Source organism: Uloborus diversus, chromosome 9 (assembly GCF_026930045.1).
Source record: "Uloborus diversus isolate 005 chromosome 9, Udiv.v.3.1, whole genome shotgun sequence".
In the NCBI taxonomy this organism is placed as follows: Eukaryota; Metazoa; Arthropoda; class Arachnida; order Araneae; family Uloboridae; genus Uloborus; species Uloborus diversus.
The window spans coordinates 14,462,082-14,478,731 of NC_072739.1; positions in this window are offsets into that span (position 1 = coordinate 14,462,082).

The following is a 16,650-nucleotide window of genomic DNA, read 5'->3' on the forward strand; positions in this document are numbered from 1 at the left end:
GCCTGTCAACATTGTGCAATAGTTAAAATTGGAATATTTGATAGGTTGATACTTCCCTATTGCTTACAAGTTTCGGAACTGCGTACCAGAGGCACAACTGTTGTTGTGCCGTTTTATCATTGTACTGTAACTGTACACAATCTCCGAAAGTCATCCATTGAGGCAGTGTGTCAGTAAAATATCATGTATGTTAATTTCGGCAAATGAAAGACTAAATATTGCAAATATATGAAAATTGCCCAGACTTCATGAATAAATTTTTAGCCGATATAAACGGTATTATTACTTGGCAAAGTACGTGTAACACTAACTTTACGACTACGCCACAATATTCAAAAGGGTAAACAACTCTTGTTGATGCGTCAGAGTGTTTTAAAGAAAGTTGTTCATTCACAATGCCATAAATAAATAGTTACTAATTATGAACCGTAAACCAGGAGTAACAATAAATCACACAAGCAGATAAATTTAAGCATTTTATTTCCTTAACTAATCAGATATTAATTTTACAAGTCAATGTTTCAAATGTAATTATCCTAAATAATCCTTCGCAATTAATTATTTTTAGACTTTTTTTTTTTTGGTCATCTGTAGTCAAATTTATCATTTACTAGGACGTGAAGTAAACGGGCCGAGACACCGAGATTTTGTCCGAAAACCGGGACTGTTCCGGCTAAATCGGGACGTCTGACAAGTATATCTGTATGCTACAGCGCAAAAATATGTTAACAACGTTTTAAAAAAAACAAATGCACACATTTTCAAAATTTGCGTGCTAGTATTTCGGGGTTGCAAGGAACCGAGCCCGTTTTAGCATGAAAAACATTTTTCATGGTAATGAAGAAACGAATCTGGTTCAGAAGGATGTCTTTGCATTTTTAAAAGTTCACATCTTAAATTCTCAGTCCAATATTGATCTTTTTTTTTTTAGTAACTAAAATATTTGGTTGCAATAGGAAGTTGAAGAACTTCTTTAACCTTCGAAGAGCCTTTGCGGCACATAAATTACAAGACAGAGTAATTGCCATTGAAAGTGAGCGACATATAATTGCGCCATCTATTGACAAGTACAAGAAATTTCATTCTTTATACCTTATAGGATAAATATTATATCGATGAAGGAAAAAAGTAAAACTTCGTTGAAATTTAAAAAAAAAAAAAAAAGCTGCAAATTACTTATCGTTATTATTTCTTATGTTTTTCTTTTTCGATTTTTTGTGATGCCATAAATGTTCTTGCACCATTAAAGTACTGTGGCGCAAACCGCACATTCATACGACAATCAGTTGCTGTTCTATAAACTTTATAACGTGTCAAGGGGTTTTCGGTCGTCATTCCAAGCCGAGCGTCGGACGTATTTTTCTCCTCTCCGATGCCAAAATTTCCACCGAGGAATATAGCGCACCGCGCCGGGGATAACAGCGTAGAGGCCCTTGTCAGGGCCGGCGGAGGTAACTCCGTCATCGAAACTGTCCCCCAGGCGTCGGCCGCTAATCAACCTCTTTCCCCGGCTAAATCGACATCTCTACGACCTCCTCTAGGAGCGTCTCTTCCGGACGTAGGCTTTTTTCGGCCTCAATTACTATTGACGATGTGTTCGCTAAATATGAATACGACTTCGACCATGTCAGGAAAACTGTCAAGCATGCTGTGGATGCCCGAACGCTGGTTGGAACCCTCGACTACCTCACGACGATTGCCAAGGAAATAGAGGAAATTCCACCTCCTGAATGGACTTCCGTGGAGCGACCCCCTCATGAGCAGATCCGTCATCTCATCAAACATACCAAGATCAAATTGCGGTCCCTTAATGGTGAATCCAACGAGGACATGGAGATCTCCACAGACGGCGACTCAGTCTCCTCGGTCCAAGTTAACATCCCCACCCGGAATAAATTCACCCCTCTCACCCCGAAGGAAGACGTCAAGACGAATGCTGTTCCTAGTGCAGCAGAGGCGACACCAGCCAAATCAACTGCAAGACGGCGCTCGCCACCCCCCATAACGGTATCAGACGTTACCGACCAGGTAAAGCTGCTGAAGGAACTCTGTGATATTCGTGCTCAGTCCAGGAAAAAATCTCGGGAGACGAACTTCAAATTTTCCTTTCCATAGAGGAGGACATGGACCAAGTTGAGCACTACCTCAAAGCTCACAACTTCCGATTCCACAGCAGACTGATGCCGAAACAACGTCCACTGAAAGTTGTCATCCGCGGGCTCCCGCAGACTTTCTCCACGGCTGATATCACCCAAGATTTAAAAGATCGCAGCTTTAACCCAATCAAGGTGGTCCAGATGAAGACCGGGCCGGAAAAGCGTCTGCTCCCCTTGTTCATCGTGCTCCTTCACAAGTCCGAGAAAGCAGACAAGATCTTTAACCTCACCAGTTTGAGATGTCTCCGCATCACCGTGGAACACCTAAAGCCAAAATCAATCCCAGTCCAGTGTTTCAACTGCCAACGATATGGACATGCTGCTTCCAAATGTCACCAAAAGCCCAGATGTTTGAAGTGCTCCCAGGAACATCGCTCCTACGAGTGTAAAAAAGATGAGGAAACTCCAGCTTGCTGCGCACTCTGTGGCGATAGCCACCCTGCCAATGCACCGATATGCCCTTAACGACCCAAGCCCCGTCAACCACGACCCGACCGGGCATTTCCTGCAGCGATTACCAACGCCTGGACCCGACCCATGCTTCCGAACACGAAGGACCCACTGGACTTCACCCCAAGGCCCGTCGCCCTCCAGCAGCTTGCCACTCAGCCGAAGCCTGACCCCGCCTAGATTATGTTGATCATCAAGCAGGCCCTCGCCCAACTAAATGCCCAGCAGCAGCAGCTCAACCAACTTCAAGAACTCATAAGCGGTCTCGTCGCCCTTACGGGACCATAGCTTACTCCCCCCCCTCTCTTTTCCATAGGTTAGCTTTTTGGCTAGATGGTTCTTCTCTACAAACTTCCACCACGTCAGGTAAATGGGACTAAGTCCCAGTCCTGATCAAAATTTAATGAGATGAGAGATGAGAGGAGTTTTCGGACACCCTGCATATTAGGGTGGTTCAAAAAAGTTTCTCCTAGATACCAGGACAGCCCTCAATATTTTTAGATTCGTGGATAGTAATATGCTGGAAGAATTTTAGCTTCCTATTTCAACTGAAAGAGGGTGCTCAACCCTCTCCCCCACCAGTAGGAGGAGGAAGGTTAAAAAAGTACATTGAACTAAAAAAAACAATTCTTATTATAATATACACTGGTAATATGCATATAAATTGCAAAAAAATAATTATTTACAAAAAAAAAAAATTGCTGGGGACATTAAATTTTTCTAAATTTGATATTTTCTATGCTACGGCTAATGAATGATTGATCGGTCACTTAGCACCCCTTTAAAATTTCAATAAGAAACTACAACTTTCTCAGCGCAATACTATTAGTAAATCTAATAAAAATAAGGAATGTCCAGGACTCTAGCTGAAAAAACTGCAGTCCTCGGCTGGAAATGACTGAGCTGGCGGTGCACTTCACGTATTTCTGCTCTAGCCCTGGCTAATGGGCGGTAATTTACTGAATATACCTCTCCTTGCGTTCAATCTTCGAGTTGAACCGAACCATTGCTTCGGTCACTCGTCTGGTCTGCTAATTCTATATTAGCTTCCGGTTTGTTTCGCGCTCTTAGCTTCCTTAAGAATTTTTCCATCTTCAGCTCAGTCATAATGACATTTGATGACGAGAAAATGGAGAAGAACCAAGGGAGAAACCGGTTTCCGCCGTTTCTCCCGGCCGTGCAGCAGGTAGACGTCAACCAGTCCCGCAGAGATTCTGGATTGCCTGCATCGGAATAGGCGGCTCCGCCCGGAGTCGCCGGGATACTCCCCGTACGTGACGTTGCAAGCACGGATCCACCCACGACACCAGCCGGTGAAAATCTTATGAACGACATCGCTAACATATTGATGGACTCATCGGAGGACGATGAACCTGACACTTCACTCGAGGCAACTTATGGATATTCCGCAGAAAAATTCGACGAAGAAGTCCGGAATTCGAACTCACTCGAAGAACTCCGGCTATTCAAAAAATTTCTCGACAATATCATGAGTAGATTGACATTCTTAAATTTCATGAGGATCGTCCAGTTTAAAGATGCCAAAGAACTCCATCATCTGATGTTAAGCTACCAACTTCTCTGCAGCAAGATTATCAGTTTGACCAGACCCAAGGAAACGGAGGAAAAAGGCACACAAGTGGAGACACCTGCCCTCCCCCTCCTAAACCCCGTACCAAGAAGCCGATGAAAACTCGCAACCCCAAGATCTGCATCGTTGGAGTTAATGAACCATCTTCATTGCTTGATGACTTGCAACTTTACACCAAGAACAGAATAGAGGTGAAAGTCTCCGGATCGACCCTCCACATCAAGCCAAAAAACCCAGACGACTTCCCTGCACTTAAATCCGCAGTCCAGGCTAAGAACATCCCGTTTTATGCCACCCGACCTGACGCTGACCGACCGATCAAAGCCATCATTCGAGGACTCCCCATCAATCACTCGGTGGACGAAATTCATGCAGAACTAACCGAACTCAAGCTCCCCGTTCGGAAGGTGATTCAGCTGCATAAGTGAAGGGACCAGGGCTTTGCCCCTATCCCTCTCTTCCTCGTCCTTCTCGAAAACAGACCTGAGGCACGGAAGATCTTCAACATCAGAAGGATGTCCTATTTCCGCATTGGAGTGGAGCACCAGAGACGCCCTAAGTTCCGCCCTCCCCAGTGCTTCAATTGCCAAGGTTTGAACCACACTGCCCACCAGTGCACCCTCCCACCGAAGTGCTACCGCTGCGCCAGAGAACATGACAGCAGAACCTGCAAGAAGAAGCCAGAGGGGCCCTCCCGATGCATCAACTGCTCTGGAGAGCACGTAGCAATGAGTCGGACCTGTCCGAAGAAACCAAAGCCCCGCCAACCCGCATCCTACGCCGAGGCTGCAACCACAAGACAGCAGACTTTCCGACCCACGGATCTCATCGCCAAGATGATGACTTTCGTCCAGAGCCAAAGTCTTAGTACAGTAAAATTAGGCCAAAAAATTGCCAAACCCAAACATCCAAAAAAAAGTTGAAACCTGTTGCAAATTACTTCTTACCCTTCCAGCAAGAAGGGGTAAAAAGTCCCAGTACTTTGCGCGTCGGGTTTTGGAGGAAAGGGGGGAGGGCGAAATAATCCTCTTTTTAAATAAAAATAATTTCTTTTACTTTAAAAAAATACTCAAAAGTCGCAGAAATCACACTTTATAATAGTAAAATAATAAACTCTCATAGAAAAAAATGCCAATTAACCGGGGTGCACCGGCAGGGGGGTCCATGGGGCGCAGATTGCGTCATTGGAAATTATAAGGCAGTTTTTTCATTTTTTCAAGGGATATTTCTTTCTTTTTTGAGGACTTTTACTCTGGATGGGTACTCCGTCACACTTCAGGGGTGCACCATCGCTTTGGGGGGGGGGGGGGTTATCATGAATTTGGATTCTAAAATTAACGATTGCAGTGAAGTTCATGAAAAAAATTTCACTGATTTAAAACTTTTCTGAAGTACAAAATGCCACACAATGATATAGTAATGTCAGAAGGATAATTCTAAAAGATCTAAGCGAACTCAGTAACCAATTTAGTTGTGACTGGAGTTATTACACTGTTTAGTGCGCTGTGGTGATACGTAAAACAAAATCCCTGTGTAGCATAAAAAATAGTTCAAATTGACTGTAGTTTATCTCCTTCTTCTTAATTAATGTAGTTCAACTTTTCTTTAATCTTTTGCCATTACCGTAAGCGGGGATGGACCGAAATTGCCAACAGTGAGACGGGCAATGCTGCAATTCTGCACCCTCCAAGTCGGTGCGGGTTCTCGTTTGCAAACACCTAGCCGCCTCTCTTTTACGCAGCCGGTTATGAGAATTATGCTAAATATGCGAACATATACTTGCAACACTATCTGAAACTTTCGAGTACATTATGTAATTTTAAAAAAAATTGATAAATATCAGCTACCCAACGATCCAACGCAGTGACAAATTCAGGTGGTCCAAAACCTGTAGTGATTCAACGATGGTAGAAGTCTTGATGAGTGCAATGAGTAATACAGCAGTAGAATGCTAAATACTGCTCTTCCCTCCCTACGGGTGTTGACTCAAGTTGGTAGTGGTGTTGCTCGCCGATACTAGTCGATCGCTGATAATAAGGTGAAATGTGATGAGGGGTAGTACGGAAGGCAAAAAATTTATCATTTCTTTGCAAAGGAGGTATGCAATTATGTCTCTTGCGTCTGTTACGAGAGTAGTTACTGTCTGTAGAGATGTGTAAGCCCAAACCATCTTTTACACCGAATAGTATGAACAGTAAAAAAGATAAAACAACAAATTGCTAAAAACGTCTAGTACGAGTTGTGCGCTAATCCTCCATCAGTATTCGATGAATCTGGTTTCAGAAGTAAAGAAAACCTGTATGGTTAAGTGTTATTATCCCCCCCCTGAAGCAAAAGATCCATCCACGCCACCATCACAAAATAAACCAGTTTGTGTCATATATGTTATAGATGGAAGATACCTTCTCGACCATGTTTTTTTTTTTTGGGTAATGATCTGCAAGCCTCAAGGAAATATGCCAGCAATGCAGTGTATATGTCGCTTGTAAGTATGGGAAAGCTAGTGTCATTTTTGATGGGTACAAAGAAGGAGAAAGCACAACAGAAATATCTGCGTCCTATTACAACAGCAAGCCTTCCGCTCTAGAAGACTTTCTTCGCCTCATATCTTGTGCTTGCTCTGAGGGGTTCATTGGAAAAATAAATGCTTGATAAGTCTGAAAGTGGACTGAAGTGCTCAACTATATGCGCAAACTGTGTCAGACATACCTGCAACAATAACGATTTTGCCGAGAATCTAGATTCCAAAAAAGATCTTGATAACGAAGACTTTTTGTTACAAGCTTAGGAGAAATCATTTGAAAACTCCAGTTCTGTTGGAGCTTTTATCTCAATCTGATGACGTATTTGAGGCATACATGTTATAACGCAAACTAAAAATTTTGCTTTTAAGTACTGCAAGAAAGCAATATTGTAAAAGGAAAAAAAAAACAGTTCAGCATAATTTTTCTGACCATTTAATCAAATGTGTCATCAGAGGGGGGAGGGGGGGGGGCTAATAATTCAGTATATTATTTCGTTTTGGGAAGTGAGCTACTGTTTTTGTGGTGTGGACAGTCCTGATTTAATGCATTTTTAAATTTACATGCAATAATTCTTCTACTTGAAATGGAAAGAAGGGGGGGGGGGAGGGATTGGCGTATTATTTTTTTCGGGGGAGGGGGTGCTGTAGCTTTGAAAGGAGGGGCACCATCGCACTTGGAGGATAGACACACTTGATTACTAACTTTAACTTTGCATAAAATAATATTTCCACTTGAAATGTATGGAGGGGGGAACGGGGGTACTGCTTCGTTTTACGGGGATAGGGGGTTTCTAGGTGGGTTGTGTCATCCCTCTTGAGGGTAAACGCCTTTAATTTCATGCTTTTAAATTTAGTATGACATAATATTCCCTCTTGAAATTTACTCTAAAAATTCCGAAAAAATGCTGAAAACAGCAATTTTTAGATGCAACCCATTCCGAAACCCAACGCACAATGGGGTGGGACTTTTTACCTGTTCTTATTGGGAGGGTAAAAAACCATTTACACCAGGTTTAGCTTTTTTTTTGGATGTTTGGGTCCGACCCCTAATTTTACTGTACTATCTGGCTTAATTCTCTGTGAAAGAGTTATTCTAAATCCCCCCCTTTTTTTGACCACCCTCCCGCCCCTTACTTTGCTCTGACTACGGCGAAGACGCAAGGTTAGCTTTTGCTCCTACGATTTTCAGGTGAAGTTCCTTTTTCAACGGACCTTGGGTAAAACGGTATTCCACAAACTGTGTACGCCCAATTCAAATCTATGTCCAGTCCAGTCCACTCTAATCTCTCTCAAACCGGTCTCCATGCTTGGTCATGGCGGCCAATGGAAGCAGTATACGAGTCGTTCCTCTACCCTATTATAGAACTCTTTGTGTTGTACATCTTTCCTGTTTTTGTCCGGAGGCAAGTCGCTGGCACGCAGTCCTCTATGTATGTGAAACTGTTTAGCTTCTAAATAAAAAAATAAAATAACAAATTATTTTTCTCCCTGTAATTTATAACTCCCAGTTTTTTACTACGCCTATTCCTAATAATTTGAAATGCAGCATTCGCCAGTTCACCGTTTTGAAGAAGATCCTGTCTTTCGGGTTATCCCTCGAAGAATCTAATTCTGAGAGGCTGTAGCATAGATTAGATAACATTTTCGCCTTTATTGATTTGTACTTTGGCGCGCATTCGAAAAGTTTGGATCTCGTAAGGTACTGATGCGGGAATGTGAGGGGTAAGGGAAAACTCGCCGCTGCAGGAGTAGCGGCGCCGAAAGCTAGGCGGAAGATTTCCGGGAGTACTGACGGCTCGCTGAAACCTGCTACAGCGTCTACCCCTTCACCCACCCCCAATTCACCTAATCAATCAACTTCCTGGGCGGATATGACCCCTTCCGAAGATGAAATGGAAGTCATCGCACCAGCACAATATGACTCTCCACTGTCTTGCAGTGACGTTACGGAGGTCATAAAAACGACCAAGGATATCTTTAAATATTCTGATGTTTTCTTCCCTGACGGAGCAGATGAAGCTCTGAATGAGATACTCAAACTCTTGGGCCAGAATGAGATCCCGGACGCTCAAGTGGCGGAGTCGCTGGTGAATCATGCTTTAACTGATAAAATCAAATTCCTCCCCTTTCGGAAAATTTTCCACATTTCTGATTATTTAGCTGCTTAGGACTTCAATACCTAGAAAATCCTGCGAAGCGCCCGCGCCCGTTAAGGCTATGCCGGTAAATTTGGATAACAAAGTCTCCCCGCTCCCCCATACTTCGGACCAAAATTTAGATCCCCAGGTACCTCCCCTGGTAGAAGAGTTAGTGAGCTTCCTAACTTCCCTGAGCTTCCATGAGGCGATCCCCATGCCTACTTGGATTTCATCCGCAAACTTAACGATAACTGCCAAAATTTCAAAATGAAAATCAAAGAATGAGACCCGATCTTTGTGGATGGTCCCTCTGATCACATCAAAATTATTAATTTCCTCAAGTCTAATAACTTAGACTTCTACATTCAAAGGGATAGAGGACTCAGATTTCAAATACGTTGATAGAGGACTTCCCTTATGCACGACATAAAGGAAATTTCTAAAGCACTCGCGGAACTAAATTTTCTTATTGTTAAGGTCGCTCAATGGACCAAAAGGGACAGATCAAAACTCTCACTATTCCAATTACAGCTCTCGTCCGGTGAGCAACATACTAAAATTAACGAACTATAGCATCCACACTGCTCTAACCGTCGAGCACTACCGGGACAAGTCGACGAGTTATACAGTGATTCACCTGCCATGAATTTAATCACCTGCCAATGGAAATTGCTTTAGTAAGGTTCGCTGTCCCAGCCAAAATCAATAAGGAGAAGCTCAAATATATTAATTGCGGGTGTGATCACGTAGCCTCTTATAAGGGTTCTGTGACCTTCCCCGAACCCAAAATAAGCCTGAAAGGCAGGCGAGCCATTAACCGTGGAAGCGGCGCTAGCCTCAAATTAGGTCTTTCCTACGCTGGGGAGTAAAACTCCTGAGCATTCCCCCCTCAACATTAAGAAGCCTAACTCCAATAACGCAATCTCTGATTTTATGCAAATTTTTGCAGAAATCAACCTAATTTTTAACTTAACGAACGTCTTTTCCAAACTCAGGACGGCCCTCGCTTTTCTAAAAAGTTCAGGAAAATCTTATAGGCAAAATTTCTACTTTAGTCTAAATCTTCACTGATGAGGACTAAGATTTTTCCTTTTTTTCCCCCTTTGTTACTTAATTTACTTTCTCACTCCAAATTTTGTCAAGTTTTTGCTCCACGGATGAATATTTCATCCACTGCTTAACTCGCAGACGAATCACGCTATTTCCTCTTCGGATGTTCATCTGACCAATGATGAGGCATGGGAGGTGCGATGCTCCGCCTCAGGTAGTCCCAAGGAACATGCACATAGATTTCCGTCTAACTTTCGGTGAACTCTTTTCTTTTCTAAAGGGGCGGGTGGGGGGGGGGGTACCTTAAATCCACTTCCAAATGGAATAGTCACCTCGTGCCTTTTAAATTGTTTTTGAAGTTATTTCAATGCATGTTAATGTGCACTTAGATTCACAGTTTACAAATCCTTATGTGTACAAAATCAAAAAAATTTCGGTTTTATTATCAAAATTAATACTCCTGAGTAATGCATGTGTACGTCTTCACAGCCGCTTTCAACAGTCATTTTCTTCTATTACGTTTATGCTGTTTTTTCGTTAATTTCTCTTTACAGTTAATTCTGCCCTTATTTCCAATACATGGCGTTGTTGAAATTTCGACCTTTTTAGAGATTCATTGGAATCATTATCAAAATTGATCTGTCTAAGTTATGCGTATATGTTTTCATCCTCTCATTTCCCTCATCTCATAAAATTTTGATCAGGTCTGGGGCTGTGCCCCATTTTCCTGACTTCGTGGGAGTTTGTAGGAAAGGACAAAAGGCCAACCTACGGAAAAAGAAGGGGGAGATGAAAGCTTATGGCCTCGCTAGGGCTGCGAGACCGCTTATTAGAGCGTCCATCTGCTGCTGCTTAGCCTGGAGCTGAGCTAGGAGTTGGGTGAGAAGTGTTATTATGTGGCTTGAGTCGGGAGTGGTGAGTTGCTGAAGGACAACCGGTCTTAGAAGGAAGTTCGTAGGGGTCGTGGGAGCTGCACGTGGAGTCTTTTTAGTCCAGGCATTGTCAAATTGAGCAGGAAGGTCGGGGTCCGGGAGGGCATGCGTTGTCGAGGCTTTGGTCTACTCGGGAAAACTGGAGCGTTGAACCACGAGAAAAGTCTCCAGTTCCACAGCGGAGTCCTGCCCAGCAAACGTCCACTGAAAGTAGTTATCCGTGGCCTGCCCATCAACTTCTCTACTGATGACACTCTCCAGGACCTGAAAGGTTACGGTTTCGACGTTGTCAAGGTACTTCAAATGAAGACAGGACCTGAGAAAAGACCCCTGCCCCTATTCCTGGCTGTACTTAACAAAGATGACAAGGCTAACGACGTCTTTGGTGTCGGAAACTTTGGCTACCTCCGGATCAAGGTGGAGCAACTACGTCCCAAGGCTTCTATCATCCAATGCTACAAATGCCAAGGATTTGGCCATGCGGTGGTCAATTGTCATCGTACCCCACGATGCCTGAAGTGTACCCAATAACACAGGACTTTTGACTGCACGAAGGACAAGTCTACCCCAGCCTGCTGTGCCCTTTGGGGCGGCCCACACCCAGCTAATGCTCCTGTTTGCCCTGAAAGACCGAAGCCCCGTCAGTCGACCCCCCCCTCCCCTCCGGACCTTCCCAGCGCAAGATGTAAATGTCTGGATAAGAAAGACTCTACGAACTGCTCCCAAGCCCACGACGGACTTCGTTCCATGACCAGTTGCCCTCCAGCAACGGACCACACCCGGACAAGATCAGATGATGACACTCTTATTCCAGATCCTCTCCCAACTGCAAGCCCAGCAAAAGATGATTGAAGCCCTTGTAAGCGGCCTCGCAGCCTCAGCGCGGCCTTAAGCTTTCTTCTCCCCTCCCCTTTCTTTTTCCATTAGGTATGCTTCGGCACGTTTTCCTACTCCACTGACCCTACTCGATGTCAGGTAAATGGGTTTCACCCTGGCCTGTTGAAAATTCAATGTCTTGTCTTGTCTTGCGTACCTGGGGTGCGGAGCAATTTCTCACAAGTTTCGGAACTGTGTTTAAGAGGCACAACTGTTGTTGTGCCGTTTTATCATTTACATACGAACTGTACACAATCTCCGAAAGTCCTCCGTTTGAGGCAATGTGTCAGTAAAATATCACGTATATAATTTCGGCAAACGAAAGTCTGTAAATATTGTAAGTGTTTTAAAGAGGGTTGTTGATTCACAATGCCATAAATAAATGGTTACTAATTAATAATGGTTTTGAACCCTAAACCAGGAGTAACAATAAATGACACAAGCAGATCAATTTAAGCATTTTATTTCCTTCCTGCTAATCTTAAAAGTTACTTTAGTAAGAAGAAACACTTTGAATGAGGAATAAAAATTTAAACAATAATTTACATAGGTATTACTTTTTTTAGAAAGTCATTTTTTTGGTTTTGCCTTACTGTAAAAATTCCTACAAACTAATCAGATATTAATTTTGCAAGTCAATGTTTCAAATATAATTATCCTAAATAATTCTTCGCAGTTAATTATTTTTAGACTCTTTTTTTTTTGGTCATCTGTAATCAGATTTATCATTTACTAGGACGTGAAGTAAACGGTCCGGGACACCGAGATTTTGTCCCAAAACCGGGACTGTTCCGGTCAAATCGGGACATCTGATAAGCCTACCTGTACGCTACAGCGTAAAAATATATAAACAAAGTTAAAAAAAAAAAAAAAATGCACACATTTTCAAAACTTGCGTACAAGTATTTCGGGGTTGTAAGGAATCGAGCGCCTTTGCAGCATGAAAAACATTCTTCATGGCTATAAAGACACGAATCCGGTTCAGACGGATGTCTTTGCATTTTTAAAAGTTCACATCTTAAATTCTCAAACCGGTATTGATGTTTTTTTTAGTAATTTAAATATCTGGTTACAATAGGAAGTTGAATAATTTCTTAAAATCGAAGAGCCATTGGGCCACATTAATTACAAGACAGAGTAATTGCCATCGAAAGTGAGCGACATATAATTGCGCCATCTATTGACAAGTACAATAAAACATTCTTTATACATTATTAGATAAATAATATATCGATTAAGGAAAAAAGTAAAACTTTGTTGAAATTTTGAAAAAAAAAAAAAAAAAAGCTGCAAATTACTTATCGTTATTATTTCTTATGTTTTTCTTTTTCGATTTTTTGTGATGCCATAAATAAACCAGATTTCTGGTCTATCAACCCAGAAAGGAGGAATCTTTATGCTTGCAGCACAAGCTCCTGAATTTCCTGTAGCATTGTCCTCGGCCATCTTGATGTTTACAACGTTCAAAACGAATCGGGTCACCAGTTATTATGATCTGATTAAATGATCAGCATAATTTGAGTTCCATTTGGTTGATGAAGGAGAAACAAACGCCACATACTTTAATTAGCAGATTTTTTATTAGACATCATTAATTCCTTTTGTCATCATGTACACCAGTTACTATATACCATGCCCAGGGAGATTAAAGGGAAGGAGATAAATCTTTACTATGCAGAAGTGGCAACGTTTGTTCACTTTTTCCAGAGGGCGCTGTATGTGCACCGCTCCCGTCAATCGCAGCAGATCAATGTAAATGATGCTAAGTTTCTCATTTTTTTAGAGGCAGCTATTAAAGCAAAATAAAGAAAAAACTGCTGGAAATTGGTTGTAATAAGGGGCCAATATAGTGGACGATGTACGGCTTTCGTCTACAGGAAGTTAGCGCAGTATTTTGATGGAAAAATGTATTTTATTTTTCATCACCAACTTGCCGAATTCGTCTGCTATTAATATTGCGCTGTGCGATGTTTTATTTTTTACGAGTGTGAATGTTTCTATTCCTGAAAATAATTGACGAAATGAGAGTGTAGTAGAATTAATTACGTAAATACTTTTTTTAATTAGTTGTAAATTTCGTGACATGCTTCGAGAACTAATTAAAGCGAAACAATTTTTTGCTTTCACGACCTTTAACAGAAAAAAATAAATGTTAATGTTCTATTCACTTAACTTCAAGCTGATATTGATTGTAATAATTTTATTCACGTGTTTACTCACTGCTTAAACAGAATTGTTATCATTATTTTTTTATTATTATTGCATTTTTTTTTTCTACAACCAAATCGGAAAAAAATCGGGAAACCTTTTTCATTTAAAAAATACACATGATTATTTTCAACAGAAAACCCCACAAACTATCTCAAAAAAGCGTTCTAAGGTATAATTTTTTTGAATGAATAAGGTTTCTCGATTTTTTTTCCATTTGGTTGTCGAAAAAAATGCAATCTGTTTAAGCAGTGAGTAAACACGTGAATAAAATTATCATAATTAATATCAGCTTGAAGTTAAGTGAATAGAACATTAACATTTATTTTTATCTGTTGAAGGTCGTGAAAGCAAAAAATATTTCGCTTTAATTAGTTCTCGAAACATGTCACGAAATTTACAACTAATTATAAAAAGGATTTACGTAATTTATTCTACTACATTCTCATTTCGTCAATTATTTACAGGAATAGAAACATTCCAACTCGTAAAAAATAAAACATCGCACAGCGCAATATTAATAGCAGACGAATTCGGCAAGTTCGCAACGAAAAATAAAATAAATTTTTCCATCAAAATACTGCGCTAACTTTCTGTGGACGAAAGCCATACATCGTCCACTATATTGTCCCCTTATTACAACCAATTTCCAGTAGTTTTTTTCTTTTTTTGCTTTAATAGCTGCCTCTAAAGAATGAAAAGCCTCTAAATGAGAAGCTGCCTCTAAATGAGAAACTTAGCATCATTTGATCTGCTGCGATTGTCGGGAGCGGTGCACATACAGCGCCCTCTGGAAATAGTGAACAAGCGTTGCCACTTTTACACTAGCAATCCCGTAGGACATTCCTCTCCTTCTTCCTACTCCGTGACCATGCCATAAACATGTGCGAGCTCTTCAGACTCTATCCATGTTACAGTTAACACATATTTTACAGTGTGCTAGGTGCTATTTGTTATGAATTAATAAAAGGAAGTGTCTGCTACTCCTCGATTTTTCTAGCAACCTTTGAAGTAACTTGGCGTGGTTTCAGACGTCCTCGATATTTGGCGATCACGTTCGCGTTGTTTTTTGGCAGCAACCGCTGCGCCTCGTGCTTTTTCTCAGCATTCTTTCCCATGTGGATAGTATTTTAATGATCTAATTATTGTAATTATGGAGAAATGATTTTTGAAGTAGGGGCGAAGTTTTCTTCATTTGAACAAATTAAAATACACCAATGTTTTTGGCGGGCGAGAGTGCCAAAAAAAGGAAATCCAAGTGAGTATAAGTTTTGTGTGTTGAACAGTACACCGAACTGACATGTAAGAAATTTAATCTAATTTTCTTACAAGTTGCTTCCTCTTTAAAAAAATAATACTACGTTGCATATATTAGCTGTTTTATAAGGTAATAAATGACTACATTGCTCAAAATGTGTCGGAATTCATTAATGAGCCTAAGTTTGCCGATTATTGGTTTTATGAACCGTATTTAGTCACCAAAGAAGATTTCTGTTGTTTTTGGGACCTCGGTTTGGTGTATTTTTAATCAACATAAATGCAGCTTTCTGTTTGATGATACATTTATTGCATTAACTGCCATTTTTTATACTAAGAGCTCCTACAGCTGAACAGGCAATTAAAATAGCTATGGGTTATTATTTTATACTTAATGCTAATTGCTTCATGTAATATCTTTTCAATAATGTTTTTATAGCTCTTTTACTGTGTTATTCTTGTTGCACTGTAATGTTGGTATTATATTCCTGGCTTTTTTTTTCTTTTCATGGCAATGCATTACTGGTCCCGTTTTTGTGAGGCTACTTTTATCTTAAGATGGACAGCATTTTGTCGAGTGGATGTAAACAACAGCTAAATTGTTGGTGATTTTGACCTGGAGTTTATGGCAACTATGACGTTAGGCGACTGCAATGGTTTCACTCGCATGAACAAACGGAAAGTACCCAAGGATAATTTGGTAAGGCAAATTTAAATAATTAAATTTATGTTTCACAAAAGAACTAGATGTGTGCCCAAAAAAACAGTATTGAAAACTTCAATTATTAAAGAATCAAATATGTATTTAAAAATTGATGCACCTAGTTAATCTATTACAAAATTGTTTCGCTGCGCCTTGCATGTGGATAATATGATTTGATGCCGGTAAAATGTAACAATGTATTTAATATTTCGTATTGAGGTGTAAATGATGTTTGATGCACTTTTGAATCCATTGGGAGACCTGGAATCCTATTTTCTAAAGTATTAACCTTGAAGTGGCCTCTATTGAAGCACTGATCACAACTAGTGTGTTTATCTTATTTGTCTGCGAGCACTCCAGATTAAAATGCATTGTGTGCAAAGTGTTTCCCCGCTTGATATTTGGTATTCTTAATTTTTTTCTATGCACAGGGTGTAATTGACAACAGAAATATAATAATTTGTTTATGAAAACAGGGAAAACTCATGCATTGCGTACTATTCCATTGTGATGCATTGTAATATTGTTGCATTTAAGATTTAAATTAAGTTGTTTTTTTCCCCCCACAGTTAAAGAAGTATTTTGGGTGTGCAGCTTCAGAAACTGAATTCCTTACTGAATGGTACACGGTAGAGAGATTTGGCTTCATTTACTGTCAGTCATTTCCTCTGCTTGTACTTTTCAGTTTAGCCTGAGCCTGAAGAGTAACAACTGAATCAACAGAAGTATGGATCTGTACAATGTTTCAAGGGTTTTCATCTGTAG